The sequence below is a fragment of the Triticum aestivum genome, chromosome 6B, assembly GCF_018294505.1.
Source record: "Triticum aestivum cultivar Chinese Spring chromosome 6B, IWGSC CS RefSeq v2.1, whole genome shotgun sequence".
In the NCBI taxonomy this organism is placed as follows: domain Eukaryota; kingdom Viridiplantae; phylum Streptophyta; class Magnoliopsida; order Poales; family Poaceae; genus Triticum; species Triticum aestivum.
In genome coordinates, this window is record NC_057810.1 from 94,206,220 (window position 1) to 94,221,838 (window position 15,619).

A 15,619-nucleotide genomic window follows, 5' to 3' on the forward strand; every position below is an offset into this window, starting at 1 on the left:
GGTGATTTCCTTCTTTGCCGATCTCGATTGTGGTTTTTCATCTAAGTATGTGGTGATTTTTTTTAGAAAAGTAAGTATGTGGTGATTAACAATGCAAAATTTTATTAGCTTCGATGCCATGCTATACATAGTGGTTTAAATAACTTGTGTTTCTTATACTGAAAAGTAATTCAGAATTTGTTTCTGTTTTAATTAGAGCCCTGATGCAGACAAGGATTGTGTGGTTGTGCATGTCACTCGCTATGAGGTGGACGACCTGAATATACACACTGGGAAAACAGAGTTCTTAGGTTGTTGGGTCCTGGAAGCCATTTGCGGTTATACCAATGAAGAGGTATATTCCAGCCTCACTGTTGTCACGCGTGTTGTCCAGGGTGTACTGAAGCACAAGAAGTTCAAAGCTACTCCTTCGTTTGTGAGGCATACTGTTCTTGTCAAGCTTACGCGGGAAGATGACATGGCATGCCTCCACAAACAAGTTTATCAGCGGCAAGGCCACAAGGTTGTCTTCATGAAGGTTCACAGGATTGAGCTGCTGCGGGACGTCCTCGATGATGTTCATGGCAAGGTCCGTCTTATGTCCAGCCCAAATTAGATCGAGGCATAAAATAGTTGCCCTAGCTAGTGTTTAATAGTAGTTTGGGTTGTGTCTAATTATCTGAACATTGCCTGTTATCAACCCCTCTGGGGCTTGTACTCTGTTTGAATCCGTCAATGGGAACTGCTGCTACTTTTGTGTGCCCGTGAATCATGTGAGAACCATCATAATTGTTGCCGAAACAGATGCGTCCTCACTAGTTTTTTCATGAATATGGCATGGTAAGACATAAGTTGTCACGGTTTATCATACGAGCAGTGTGTGTTTTGATGAAATAGAGCACTCGTTTGAGAACCGTGCGTTGACGTATACATTAGTACTTGTAAACACTGTTGGTGCTACCCCACTTGTAAGCAGTTGTGCAAAACACGGCACATTGGCTCAGTTCGCTTCAACACTAGGCTATCGACCAGCTAACAATCAACAATCTGTTGTCTGACATATAAGCAACTATGTATCTTGTTACAGCGGTTCATGCAGTTAATTGAGGCCACAATGTAATAAATTCCAAACGTTCAACGCTAGTCCAGCGCTCATGTGGAACACTCACATTAAACTCGTCTTCATAAAAATCTTGAAAAGCATAAGTTAAGCAGTTTTATACATCTCAATGATTCATAGAACATAACAAACATATACTAGTTCACAGCAAAAGACAAAGTTGTGAGAAGGTTTACAAATCAGGAAAAAACAAGCAAGGCTTCTCTGAGCAAAGGGCCTCCTGGCAGGCTTAAATTTCCTGGAGTTCACTCTGGTTTTTTCTTGTTGCCACCATCCAGGGTTAGGTTCTCTCATTCCAGAATAACCAATTATAATTGTGGTCTTAGCTGGAATGATGAACTGAACTATGCAATGTACTGACCAGTTGAAATGCTTGTGCATTCCACTAAATTTAAGCACCGTTATTTGCATAAATAAGCAGACCACAATGCCTCTTGTACGCGCACCTGTCCAAAAAAACACCGTGCAGCCGTGCCAGCTAGTCCTAGGTACATGGAAGAACTGGCAGAAAGTGCATTCCAGACTAGGATGCAGTTGTTTTTGCTCGTCCCTGCATTGCAATCGGGAAGTAAAACGTACGAATCAACTTCTTTTAGATTGCGTTGGTCATTCTACCTTAGTTACTACCAATGTAGGAATACCTTGAAGACTGGAGGTTAGAAGACGGCAACGAGGGATAGCCATCTCATTTTGCGCAGTTGTACTAAAACTGAGGTGTGTGCTTTTGATTGCACGGATAGAAACGACACGGAGACAGACATCCCGAAACGATATGGAGACAGACATGCCTGTTTGCGCAAATACGAAATACCGTTATTTAAACAGTGACAGATATTACTACTTTCCCCCGTTTCCTCTTAGAACCAAGTCCTAGATTCATGCTACAGCTTTCCCACTTTCTTCCCTGTTTGAACCAATGCTTTGAGTTGACTGTATGAACTAGCTTTACTTCTAATAATAGTAGAAGTCTAGGTGGCTTTGGAATAGCGGACGGAAGTAGAAAAGGATCCACACGAAGGGGGAAGAGTTGGGGCAGTAGAGCAAGGCAGGTTTTGAAGGAATATATACCTGAGGGTCGTTGGCATGTGGCAAAGACGACATCGGGAGGCCGCATCTTGGCCACAATACTGCAGAGAGGAAGAAGGGGTCGGAGGCCCTCCCGAGCCGGCGCTCTCTCGGAGAGAATGGCACGGCCGCCGATCGGGACGCACGGGCAGCCGTTGGTCTCCTCCCTTGCCGTCGACGACAGCGTGAACGATGCACCTACACCCCCTGCCCCGGTTGAGGTTGTCCGGTCGGATTTGTGACCAGCCATGAGCTGAGAGAGAGAGTGTGGCCACCTATGTCTTGCTTAGATCTGGAGAGCATGAGAGAGTGAACGAGAGGAACCCTAGTAAAGTAAGCGCTAAGGCTCGTGCTTTTATATATAGTGGAGTGATTTTGTTGTACCGGCTTCAAAAAAATGCGCTCCTACGTGTACCCGCGAGTGGGTGTGAGAGAACTAGTGTGTGCGTGCACCGCTTCTCTTCGTGAGAGTACAATATATACTATGCCCAAAGAACGTTCGCCGCAAGAGTAATAATATAAGTGTGTGACATGTGAGCTAAAATAAAATGTGTGCGCCGTCTTTTGTTTTTTATAAGTTCTGAGGGTAGGGTGTGAAGAGCACATATGTGCGTGACGTCTACCTGCAGATAGACGATGGGTGCCACGTGCGAGTCTGCGAGAGGACTCGGGAGAGTTGTGACTCGTGAGGGTGCATGTGCGTGAGAGAGAGGGGGGCACGTATCAATGCAATGCATGTGTCCGCAAATCATTATCCAACAAACGTTCGCCACAAGCCTTTTCATGACGAACCGTTAGATCGGCATCCGATAGTGTCAGTTTTGGCATGTCATTTAACAGAACAGCCACTCCTCCTACACACAAATCTTCCACGTGAATGTTAGCAACTGCCGTATGCTCCCTCCGTTCCGAAATACAGTGCATATAGCTTTGTTGAAAATTAGAACCTCGCAAACTTTTACCGAGTTTTCGTGTACCAAATTGCACATGTAGAATACCTATATATATCATTTCATTCATCTTCGAGAGGTAACTATAAAGATGGGTGAGGAGTCTACAAAGAAAGACCATCGTATCACCCGCAGCAATTTCAACCATCCTTTAGTGTCGAGGAATATCATAGGAACTCTACATTATATGATTTTTATAGGATTTTTTTCCTTTAGAGCCAATTGGTTCATAGGAATAGATTCATATACTCTACATTTCAAAGGAAATAAACATGATATCATTTCTATAGCTTTAGAGCCACTTAGTTCATATGAATGGATTCCTATACTCCCTTGATTTCAAAGGAAAATAAACATTAGCGTATATTCAATAGAAAAGTACCTATGATATGAACCAAATTACATCTCTTTACTAATCCCTCCTCATAGGAATTGAGATACATGTCATCTCTAGATTCAATAGAAAAGTTCCTATGATGTGAACCAAATGACATCTCTTTTCCAATCCCTACTCATAGGAATTGAGATCCTCCATGTCATCTCTTTCCCTACAACTTCCATGTATACATCTTCTATTCCTAAATAGATAGTACAACCCACTACTAGCTTTTTTCCAAAACATGCAACTATGGCACAAGAACTATATAGTGTGCCAATTACTTTGAAAGATGGTCGCTGGATGAAGCTAACCCGACAGTGCAGAGATGGGCAAATCTGAGCACTACTGGCCATTGGCTATCATCAACATTCCACCAGATCTGCCACATGTACAATTTAGAAGACTCCATGGGTGAACTTAAGCATAATGCACAAACCTCAAAACACAAGCACTTCTCCTTTGTTCTAGAATCTTCTGTATCATAATTGATTATTTTTTTATAAATGAATTGTCATTATTTGTTTTTTACTTTATGATTTACAATGCACAACCCCATGAATCTTAACATCTTCATAAAACTAATTGATTTTGAATGAGATGGACTATAAGAACTAAACGAACATCTACATCATGCATATATGACTCAAAGCTTTACATGCTATAGTGTGTATTTATTCATAATTTGATTTCGAAATCTCATGCGTTCAATACATGTATACCTTACTAGTTTTGAGTAGAGTAGCAAATTTCACGCGGCCCCAGGTATATCAAAATGCAGGGCCCATGCATCATTGCCTTTCGGTTGAACCTACGTCCACAATTTTTTGTACGTGCTATATCTCCACTGGTCCCCGAACGCAAAATGCTGCCTCGTTCCCGTAAAACCAAACGGGCCACACATATTTAAGGCGTCAACTCGAACCCATTTACTACGACGTGGCCCCTCACGCCGTAGTACTCCTACAAACCCTACCGCGGCACTCATCATCAGTTTTCTTCAAGAGGACGTGGGAGAAGCCGATTTGTAGTGGAGGCGCTTTCAAAAAAAAAGGATCTGTAGTGGAGACCCCTACCCTAGGGTGCCCTAGGTAGCTGCCGCACGTGTCATTGTTTTCTCTTTTCTTTATGCTCTTGCGTGCTAGAGTGAAATGATGGTTGCTTCATCCGTCCAGCTTAATGCGGGAAAGGTGGTGCTTTGTGATTTGACCCCTCATCGCTCATTTTCTACTACTGCAGCGCTACGACCGGGGTGCCTCCAATTCCAACCGCTGCTCCGAACTGTAATTTGGTGCATCACACGTGGAACAAGACGGTGGATGAGCCACATGTCTGCCAAAGGGGTCATGTTAAGTGTGTCGCCATTTCGTGTGCGGACTGACCCTACTTGAGTTGCTATGCCAACACGACAGGAGCAGCCTACCACTTGGTTTTGCTCCTTGGTGAATCCTGACTATATTGATCTAAAAAGATATGTGCTGAACTACCCTCTCCGTCTCGGTTTTTTATTTGTAGGCGTCTCGGTTTATAGGGCCTGCACGTAGTTCTAGGTCATCCATTTGACTAACTAAATATGAGTTACTATGTTACAAAAAGTATATCATTGGATTCTTATTGGTTGATATGTGAAGAAACAAGAAACGAGATAGAAGTTAATGCACCGCGCCTTAGTATTTTGGGATTATTTGGTTTTCGTAAGATGACTTACTCACCTAGACGGAGGGAGTAGTTGTATTTAAAAGTCGAGGGCGGGGCTTTTCCTGCGCGGTAGGCGAGGCGGTTCTGCCTAGTCGGTTCGACAGAGACACGAGAAGATGAGGGAGTAGGCTGCTGCAAACGTAGGGCTGTGCGATTTGACAGCGAGTTACTGCTGGACAGGTGGGGCCCCGTGATTTGACTTGCCATTATCATTTTAACTGCGGCGCTGCGACCGGTGTGAGTCTCCCAATTCCTGACCACCTCCATACAGGTGCCTCTCCCAATGCTCCACCATGTAGTAGTAGAGGCTGGCTCTTGCATGAGAGCCCACTTCTCCACTTTTTCCTTGCCTCTCTTTCCTCCACATATGCAAAAATGTCATGTAAAGCGCACTATTGTACTTACTTGCTCCTACAGGTGCTCAAGCTTGCCACATAGGCATAAAGTCTGATGTGGCATGCTAATCAAGAAGAGAGAGTCTAGTTTGGTGACCCAAGGAAGAAACGGTGTTAAGCGCGTGTACCTAGGTGAAAAGACAATTTTGTTAAATGAAGCGAACTTAGCAACACCATTTCATTGGAAGAGGTCACTCCTTAGCAAATGCAATAAATACTAGTACTCCCTGTGTCCCATTATATAAGAACGTTTTTGACACTACACTAGTGTCAAAAATGTTCTTATATTATGGGATGGAGGGAGTACGAAGAAAGAGATAGAGAGGAGTAAAAAATACATGTATAGCCAACCTTGTTGTAGTATGAGTGACTAAGTGATGACTATGTATGACATGCCAACATCAGATAGCCTAACGCACCGTGTTAAATCTCCAAGGGCGCGACCGCGCGAGCGACGCGACGGTCATGGTAGGCGTGACCATGATACGGGCTGCTGGCAGCCCTTGGATCTGAGATCAAATGGTCACATCCTAAGTTGCTGAAAATTTTAAGAATAACCCTCCAGGATAGGATATTCACCCATAGGTCTAGAATCACGCCATGCAACCGTTTAATCTCAGATCCAAGGGCTCTCGGAAGCCGGGTATCATGGGAGAATGGAAAGCCACTACCCTGCCATTCGCACGCTGGCAGTTCGCTCCTACTCGTCCCCGCACGTCCTTTAATACTACGACGGTTCGCTCCTAGTCGTCCCGTCAATTCACATTACGGCAGTTCCACTAATCCTAACCCTCCTCCCAAATCCATGGCGTCCCAAATCTCCCTGATCGGCGGTGAGTACAAGGTTAGAACCATCACCGACGATGAGTTCGACATCATCTACACCCGTACTTCTGCGATGGTGAAAAGATGCCTTTCTTGCTTCAGACGCATGTTCAAAAACTCACATGTTGAGTGGGTCGCTGGGCTAGATGTTGAGTACACCACAGTCGTGGGATGAGAGACGGATCTAAAGGATGAAGAGAGGAAGAAGCCCGCCGTGATCCAGGTTTGCGTACATAACGTTTGCTTAGTCTACCACATATGCCATGCCGACGTTGAGTGCCAGGATTTTAAGAACTTCCTCGAGGACAAAATGGTCAAATTCGTTACTGTAGACTTTAAGAACGACAAAGAAGTCCTACATCGGATAGGCCTCGTTGTAGACAACCCCTTCGACCTCCAAAAGAATCGGCTGGTGCCCTCTCGTCAGCCTTCAATGCTGACCCTGGCAGGGGCCATGGTTCATCCTTCGTACGGTAAACTGGAGAAACCTCCATACACATTTCATCGTCATGCATGGCAGCGGAATGTACTAGATATAGACCACATCCAGTACGCTGCAATGGATGGCTACCTTTGTTTCAATATCTACAAGGGTTGGATGAAGAGCAACAGCCAAGTTGGCGGTTCAAGCAAAGAAGTATCGGCCAAGAGGAAGAGGGACAAGGACGAAGTCGAGGACGTGGACGAGGACTCCGAGTAAGGTGGCAGTGTCGTTGCTCATGGTGGTTCTAAACTTCTAATGCAGTGTCTACCGGATTAGTTGCATAGTTTAATTTCAGGTGTGCTTAGTTTAATTTGAGGGGTGTGTTGTGCTGAGCCCCAGCAGAACTATGTTATGTTTCTTCTCGTTACTTTAACTCTTCAGTATGTACATACTAGTACTAGTATTTCTTTAATAGAACTAGTCGTCAACCCGTGCATTCGCACGGGCTAGCATGAAAATACTACCTTTGAACATTTATAAACGTACCTTATAATTAAGCTATTATCAACTGACGATTTCTTTAGTAACTTAATCATCTGATTGTTGCTGCTAACATTAATTTTCATAGAAGGCACTTACATGATTTCTAATTTATCCATTTGTTTCAGTACATATTATAATGTATTTATAGCAATTCTAAAAGTATGTCACCCTATTTGGAAACTGGCCTATGAATTTATTCAACTTGGTGCACGTTGCATAAGACACTTACCTTCGGTGCATAATTTAAAATTTGGTTCGACTCTAGGATGTACAGAATACGTTTCCTATTTGCATGTGTAGCCGTGTGTATTGTCAAGTATGACATATGCTTATATGTATCTCCTCACTGTGAAAACAATATTTAATTCTATTCCAGATTTTTGTCATGGTTGGTTACACGTGACAGAGCTAGGTGGAGTGATCTCTTGGTTGGCAATGTAGATTATTAGTAGATGTACCTTCTTTTAACCCGTCATTAGTTACCATGCCCAATTGATCTAATTACATTGTTAATTTTTAATCAAAACAAAGTGTATAGTGAGATTTAAACAATGTATGCGACTCTAGCTAGCACATGGAGCAGACACCTGGGAGAGAACTGCACTTCCCGATGATGTCAAGGTGTGCTAGGCCGTGTACTTTGTTGTGCTTGGTGGTGATGAGAGCAGATGGCCAATGTTTTTTTCTTACTTTGTGACACAAAAGAAAGGCATTAACAACGAAGTATATATGTAAAGTACAAATCATACGCTCCCATATATTCTATTAAATCCTAGTTTTTATTAAAATATACATCAATACCCCGCTTATCTTTCTAGGTCTTGATGCTTCTAGCTTCAGAAATTGTTTGGTTGCTGATTGTTTATTAAAAACACTATGAAACTTATATTATGAAAGAACATGGAAATGCACCAAAAAATCTTACATGTTTATCCTTTTAATTCCATTGTTAGTGACAGTACCTTTTTGTTGGTCTTTGAATAATTTTAACTTCCTTTTTTCCTTGAATGTGCAACATCAATATGTATACTGGTATTTTACGTATAAGCCACATATGCGAGTTAATGTAAGATTTATCATAAGTCTTGATTCCTTGAATATGAATTCATCTTTATCCTCATTACCATCATATGCACAATACAACTGTCCTGTTGGTTCTAGTCTTTTGAATTTTCTTCCCAATTAGTTTATCATCGCTAACATGCTTCTACAAAAACCTGACCAAACCTGTGTTACCGTAAAATATTTATTATAAATATAATTTGGAATGCAGTAGATATAAAAATCATAGAACATCATAGTAGAAAAGGTAGATGCATGTTCAAAGTTGCTTTCGATCTCCCAAGTAGAGGAACCCGCTTTGTTTTCCTGTCTCGTATTACAAAACAATATTATTATGCAGTACCGACTCATGAAATCCTCCATAAAAAATATTAATTATAATTTAAATAACTTATATCTCAAGCTATTTAAAACTCCCAATCTGTTCAATAAAAAAACTGTAGATGCCATCTAAAATGCTGTTTGTGGCTAAAGTCATAGATATGGAGACATGCAAACCGTATATGTTCTGTTGTTTGTAGTCCAACAACAAAAACTGTAGAAGCCACCTCTAAAAAACGTGTTGACGTGCCATCTATCTGCCCCTCGCTGTGTCCGGTTTGCCTCTCTATGTAGTCCTCGCCCATCCTTTTCCAAATTTCCAGTCTTCCGCGAGCCCATGCCGGACTACCCTGCCGCAGCCTATAGCTGCCACCGGATATGAATCCCTCTTCCGGTGCCATTGCATCGACATCTCCGCAAAATGCGCATCCAGCATCCGGCCACTGTATAGACAACGCCCGCCTCAACACTTTCCTAAACCCACTGTCCTGGCAGTCGAGAAGCATATGTACAAACACAGTTATTCGTCTTAATGCTGATCGTAGGTAAGACTAATCAGCTTCTCGAGGATTCAAATAATGGATTCCATATAACGGAAAATGAAATAGAGATACCATATTGGTCACTAATGCATGTGCTCTAATGATAGACCGATAAACCATGGTATGACCGTGGAAATAAAACAATGAATAGTGCACAATGTGTTGGAAAAAAATGATCAATCAATATAGATGCTATTGAGTTTCTTCTTCTTTGTGAGTGAATATTCCATGAGCAGCATTTATGGGCACAGGTTTTCAGCCTTTCGATTGAGCAACACACATACATGGGATCCGTTGAAAACATATCTGCATATGTTTGTTGGTCAACACCAAGATAAATTAGTTCTGCTAAAAAGAGTAATATATTTTGCTTGTCGGACATAAACTGTGAATAGAGGATCAAACTAACCCTAGATCGACAAATTTCGACAAAAAGTAAAACTTGAGGAGGAGTAAACCTGAATGCAGATTTGAGAGAAGACCAACATATCTAGTTGGTCCGATTCTCGTCTTCGCCCTGCTCAAGGGAAGTGCATGCTTTTTCTCCACATGTGTCAATTCAAAGAAAGGATTTGGGCCCTTCAGTCTTGTAACACGTACATGGAGTCTGTTCGATGCATATCCGCATTTGCTGTTGGTGAAAAACCAATAAATTTGTTTTGCTAAATGAAGTAAGATATTTTGCTAGTCGGCATTAAACTGTAAACAGAGGATCAAACTAACTATAGAACGAAAAAATTTGACAGACAGTAAAACTTAAAGAGGAGTATACTTGAATTCACAATAGAGAGAACACCAACCTATCTAGTTGGTCTGATTATCGTCTTTCCCTGGTCCAAGAAAAGTGCAGGATTTTTTTTAGAAATAGACAGGCTGTAATCGGTATGCTGGTGGCTGTTAGGGCCGTACTAAGGACAATAATGGGCCTAGCTACCGGCAGTTGGGAGTGACTCTGGAGATGCACTGGTGGAGAGGAAACGCCTGCCCATTGAGAAACACCTGCCCACGTAGTTTGTTGAGATGACCGATAGGCAGACGCTAGATAAAGCAGATTAACAAATGGAACCTCCAGCATTGCCTTGCGTTAACCCTTCTCCACTGCATCGTCCATCATGGATTACAGTGTGATCAAGCATGTAAGTTGAGGAGATTAGAAAAACCGAAGATGTAGCACTGCCCAACTACATATATCATCTGAATAATATTTAGAAACTTGGAACCCACAAACTGGTCCACTTTTAATCCGTTTGTGACGTTGAATGCTTTGGTCAAGCAATCAATCAACTACACCAATTATATTGGAAAGAAACTAAAAAAGCTGCCCAAACATAAAATCAAATTGAAAGTGGTTACTTGTAGGTTCTGAACCTACGAAAAATATTCCATACAGTGTTGCAGATATTGAATAATGTGAACTGATATATCAATCTGTGTCCGCGTACTTTCCGGGTTTGTTTTGTATTGTCGCCATTGGTTTAGATCCTAAATTGCAGAAAACATAGAAAGGAGAACATTAATATAACAGATCAAAGGAACACAAATTTTGAAGTTTATTCAATGCACAAATCGGAAAGAAAGGAGTATGAAACTTTGATCAAATCTTGGTAAAAACAATGTGAGAAACAAACCTGATCCAGTTGTTTTTTAGATCCAGATGAGGAACCAAAATTTGATGCATTACGATCATTGATCAGCTGGATCCATGCCGAAAACTCCCTTGCTTCAGTTTGTGGAGAGAAGATGATTTCGTTTTCCCTGGGGGAAGAGAGAGAATGGAGAGAGGAGATGCGTGGAATTTCTTCTGAGAAAGGAAGGGTCGGTGGGATAGTTTCTAGGGTTTAGAGAGAGAGAGAAAGAAAGAGAGGAAGATACGTGTGAGGGAGAGGGAGAGGAAGATACGGGGTAGAGAACAGAGCGATGAAGGGATCGTGTTTAGATTTTTTTTTTTGTAGAAGTGACGTGTTTACATGGGAGAGAGAATTAATTAAGGGATAGGCCGGGAGGGCTGGTTTATATTTTTCCCTTTTGAAGGGATGATATATGAGTGTGTAGTTAGGATTCTTGTTTAGTTACAAACAGATTGGTTCGTGGGCCTTTTTCTTTTCTTTTTACAGTTATATGATAGAGAATTCGATGGGTTAATCTAGACCGTAAAAAAGTGGCCCCACAATATTAACGGCTCCTAATTTCTAATTAACATGAGATTTTCTAGGGAGTCGCTAATTAGTATAGGTATAGATATAGATAGATAGATAGATAGATAGATTTAGCACCCCCAATTAAGCACGTACTAGCTTTTTTAATAGTACTATATGCATAATTTGGCGACGAGCGCTCTCTATATGTATCACATTTTTTTAAAATTTCAATTTTTGCTCCATGGCGCAATCCATCGATAGTGGAGTACTACTGTACAAAAGTATACATTTTTTTAAAGGCTAGCGTACTGTTCATCACATATATAGCCAGTTAAATTCTCAACCTAGAACGACATGCATGCCATGTAGTAAACCGATCCGGAGGAAGTATAGTAAAAATGAGGTGATTTTACCGAGCAATCGGTGGGGAGCATGGCCTGTCATGCGGTCCCACGTGTCATGATGTACCAAGGCGATGCGCGTGTCCCTCTTGAGGCAGAAGCAATACTAGTACGTGGTTTGAGATGATGTCGAACCGAAGTGTGAAATAATGGTTGCTTCGTCCGTCTGGGAAGGTGCGGCATTGTGATTTGACGTCTCATTGCTCATTACTACTACTGGGCCGGTACGAGTGGGGTGTGTCCCCCCTGATGTTCTGCACTGTTATTTGCTGATTGACGCGTCGACCCGGTTGCTATATGTCCCACATGTCAGCGACAGGAAGTACAGAATTCATGAAAGGGAGCGTCGACGAAGGAGTATACTACAGAATTTATGAAAGGGAGCGACTTAGTTTTGGAAAAAATCTGTTTTTACGGAGTACGTACCCACTAGGGTTTATAGGGCTCATCTAAAAAACATTCGTTTTCCATTTAATAAGTCTCAATTCTACTATACTAGTAGTAGTACCATTACATGTTGGATTTTGAGGTGCGTTAGATCACCCGACGCAAGCAGTGTCAAGAGGAAACTAACCAATGCATGTACAAGTTCAAGGAAATTTAGTGGTCATTCATGCATTCGTTCTAATTAATGCCTCGGTAAACATAACTTCTTGAGAAAAACGAGCGTACTGTGCAAACTACGAAATTAATTCGACCACTCACCGTCTACCTTGGTTGGAGAGATTTTGAAATTGAGCCATAAACTGGAAAGGCTCAATTACTATTTGTGGCCTTGTATAGATGCAAAATGTATATTTTTATAGTGGCCTTGTATAAGTAAATGGAGGGAGTACTAACCAAAGTACATACCTAGTAGGGACGAGGAGTAAACGGAGGGAGCAGTAAAAAAAATTCTCGTGTTGCGAGCCACCGCGCGCGTGGGCGAGGGAGCGGGCGTAAAGGCGTATAGTAGTAGTAAGCTTCACCTCATCCTGCGAGCCACCCCGTCCGTGGGCGGGGGAGACGGCGTACTAAGCAAGTTTCTCCTTATTCTACGAGTTGACGGGACACATTAAAAGTACTCCAGTGTATAGAGCCTTGCCTGTAAGGTAGGTCCCACATGGTTTGCCTCTTTTTTTAATTTAACATAACGCGTCAAGTCGCAATTTGTTTGTTCACCCGTGGTAGACGATCCTCCCTCCACCAGGTGGACAACCAGTACACGTGCCAAATTACCATGTGGGCTGCCTTTTTCGTACAGAAATGAGCTCCACCGTGTATCCGCGCGGGTGTGGTTGGGAAAGAGACGGGAGTACGTGCGCCGTGCGTGCACTTCTTCTCTTCGTGCATGTCCCCCACCTACGTGGGTGTGTGTGAGAGAGATACAAACCTAGACATAATGCGCCGTCCATCCCCATGCCTCCGCCCAGTCCGACCACTAGTCACCACCACGGCACCACGCCCCACTCCTCCTCACCTTATCTCTCATATTTCTCCCTCCATTTTTATTTACAAGGGGCCGCTATCAAAATTACAATTTGCAGATATACAAGGCCACTAACACTAATCTATGCAATATTAATGGTGTTTGCCTCGTGGTACTAGCAAAGGAGGACATTAATTATCCATTGCATGTATGCGGGAGTTTGTAAAAAAATGCATCTTGATGTTTCGTGCAATGCACGGGCATCTTGCTAGTCCATGAAAACAACACATGGCAAAATTCCACGGCGAACGAGGGATTTGAATCTGTTGGGAGGGGTTGTTTGGATCTTGCCCGGGGTAGCCAAAGTATTGGCAACCCTTTTGTCCACCGGTGCCTTTGCCACCGATGGACGAGGAATGACTCGGGTGCTCATGATGTCATGCATCCTCCAGCGCGCATGTTGGAGACGAGCTCGCACGAGCTGTTTTTTTTGTCCCACAACGCCGCCCGAGCCACCCGCAGACCGACCGACGACCTGCAAATTACGCCATCCAACCATAGCCGCACACATTAAGACAGCAACTCAACCAACCGGACGAAATTCACGCAAACACGTAGACAAACTGATATTTCATATAAACAACGACGGAAATCATATAAAATACCGGATTTTCACACAAACATGACGGATTTCATTACATTCAAATGAACTACGCGGTGCTAGTTCTGGACAGCACAGGTATATAATACCTGGCCTGAATGGTCGCCCCCCGATCGATTTGTGTTCCTCATGTCCGGCAGCACGATCACCGGACTGCCGGGAGCCCCGGAGGTATAAGCTTCAACGCAAAGGACGGCTTGCTTCCCCACTGCCCAACTGTTATCATTGGCTGGTGCCGAAGATGATGGTGGCCGACACCGGTTCGAGTTCATCACCGGCCACTACTTTGCCATGGCCGGCACCAGCTCGAGTTCATCCTAACATTCCCCTCTTCCGTGGAGCCCATGCGGGGTCGACGAAGGTCCTCGCAACAAAAGGATCCGGCAAGACACCTGCTGTGTACGCGGCGTCGCCTCCGTGGTGGCCTTCATGGGATCCAAGCGGCGGCGGCCTCCCGTGTTCTACTTCTCCTCGATGATGGCGGCGGATGCGAAGGCGCTGTCCACCGACTCGTCGCTCTCCGCGCACCCGGCTTCTGACGCTGCTTACATGGCGCGGCCGCCGGCATGGGAGTCTCGGCCACAAAAACAGGAGACGCGGTACGAGGCGGCGGCGTGGACGGCAGCAACGACGCCCATGCGCTGCTCCTCGTCGAGCTGGCCTGGAGCGGCGAGTTGCTGAACCGCGTGCCGGCTTGGGGCGGCAATTGGCTCCATCGGGCGAGGGGAGGGAGGTGGATCAGCGAGCTGCATATCTCGTATCTGGCGGGCTACCCAGCCGGCTTGGATGCGGAATAACTACTCTTCGTAAGCCATTGTAAGAGTGGACAAAATGGTGGAGGAGATAGGGGAGCGGCGGAGGTGTGTGATTCTTGGCCGGCGTTTGGCCTCATTTTAATAGGAGATTAAATAGATGGCAGACGGGAGGAGCTGGGCCGGCGTTGCGTTTAACGCCGGCCCGATCATGAAGGGACGTGTGTCCAGAGTGGGTTTCTCGGCTTCCACACGGGCGGGTTTCATGGAGGCGTTTGAATGCGGTACGGAGGCGTGTTCAGCCGGGCGTGCCCCGAGTGGCGCCCTCGACTCTGACATAGGACACTGCGTCGTTCTTCCACTGACGTGTGGGCTCTTTGGGTGCATGGCCTACATGTCAGTGACCCAACGCAGGCAGCGCACAGCAGAGGAACCTTTGGTGGGCCAGGGCGGTCAGAAGCGGGCATTTCATAAACCGATGATTGTTCATTGAGTGTGACATCGTCTTTTTCATGTAGTTAAGCCTACTATGTTGATAGCCCGTTCGATATGTTGTGATTCATAAAGACCGATGCAAACATCAATGTTCTGCTTATCACAGATAAGATTGATTAATACCCGTAACAATCCATGTCCTTAACAAAGGGTGCATGCACGTATAGGTTGAGCGTGTGTCTTGCGTCGTGTGCTGTGTGCATGCAGGCGTGCGAGTGTTGCGTGCGTGCAAGGGTGCGTTTCAGTGTTGCATGCATGGGTGCGTACGTGCGTATGTTCGTGAGTGCATGTGTACGTGTCAGTGTTGCATGCCAGCATGCGTGCGTGCGTACGTTATGTGTAGGTGTCCGTGTTGCACGCCTACATGCGTGTGTGTCTTGCGTGCATGCATGTGTACGTGCGGGGTGAGGCTACACGTCAGTTGACTGACTTTTTCATCTCTGGTCATTAGATTTTCCAGCCGT

At 44.1% G+C, this 15,619-nt stretch overlaps 1 long non-coding RNA gene across 2 annotated transcripts; it reads right to left on the minus strand.

Moving 5' to 3' along the window:
• Positions 1–8,856: 8,856 nt before the first annotated feature.
• LOC123133630 (uncharacterized) lies at positions 8,857–11,234 on the minus strand. 2 transcript variants are annotated; one of them, XR_006465327.1, is made up of 4 exons: positions 10,929–11,234; positions 10,689–10,782; positions 9,759–9,931; positions 8,857–9,246 (listed from the first exon to the last, which is right to left on the minus strand). It is a non-coding gene; the product is annotated as an uncharacterized lncRNA (long non-coding RNA). The 2 variants fall into 2 exon arrangements; XR_006465326.1 differs by having other exon boundaries at positions 10,101–10,782.
• Positions 11,235–15,619: the final 4,385 nt, after the last annotated feature.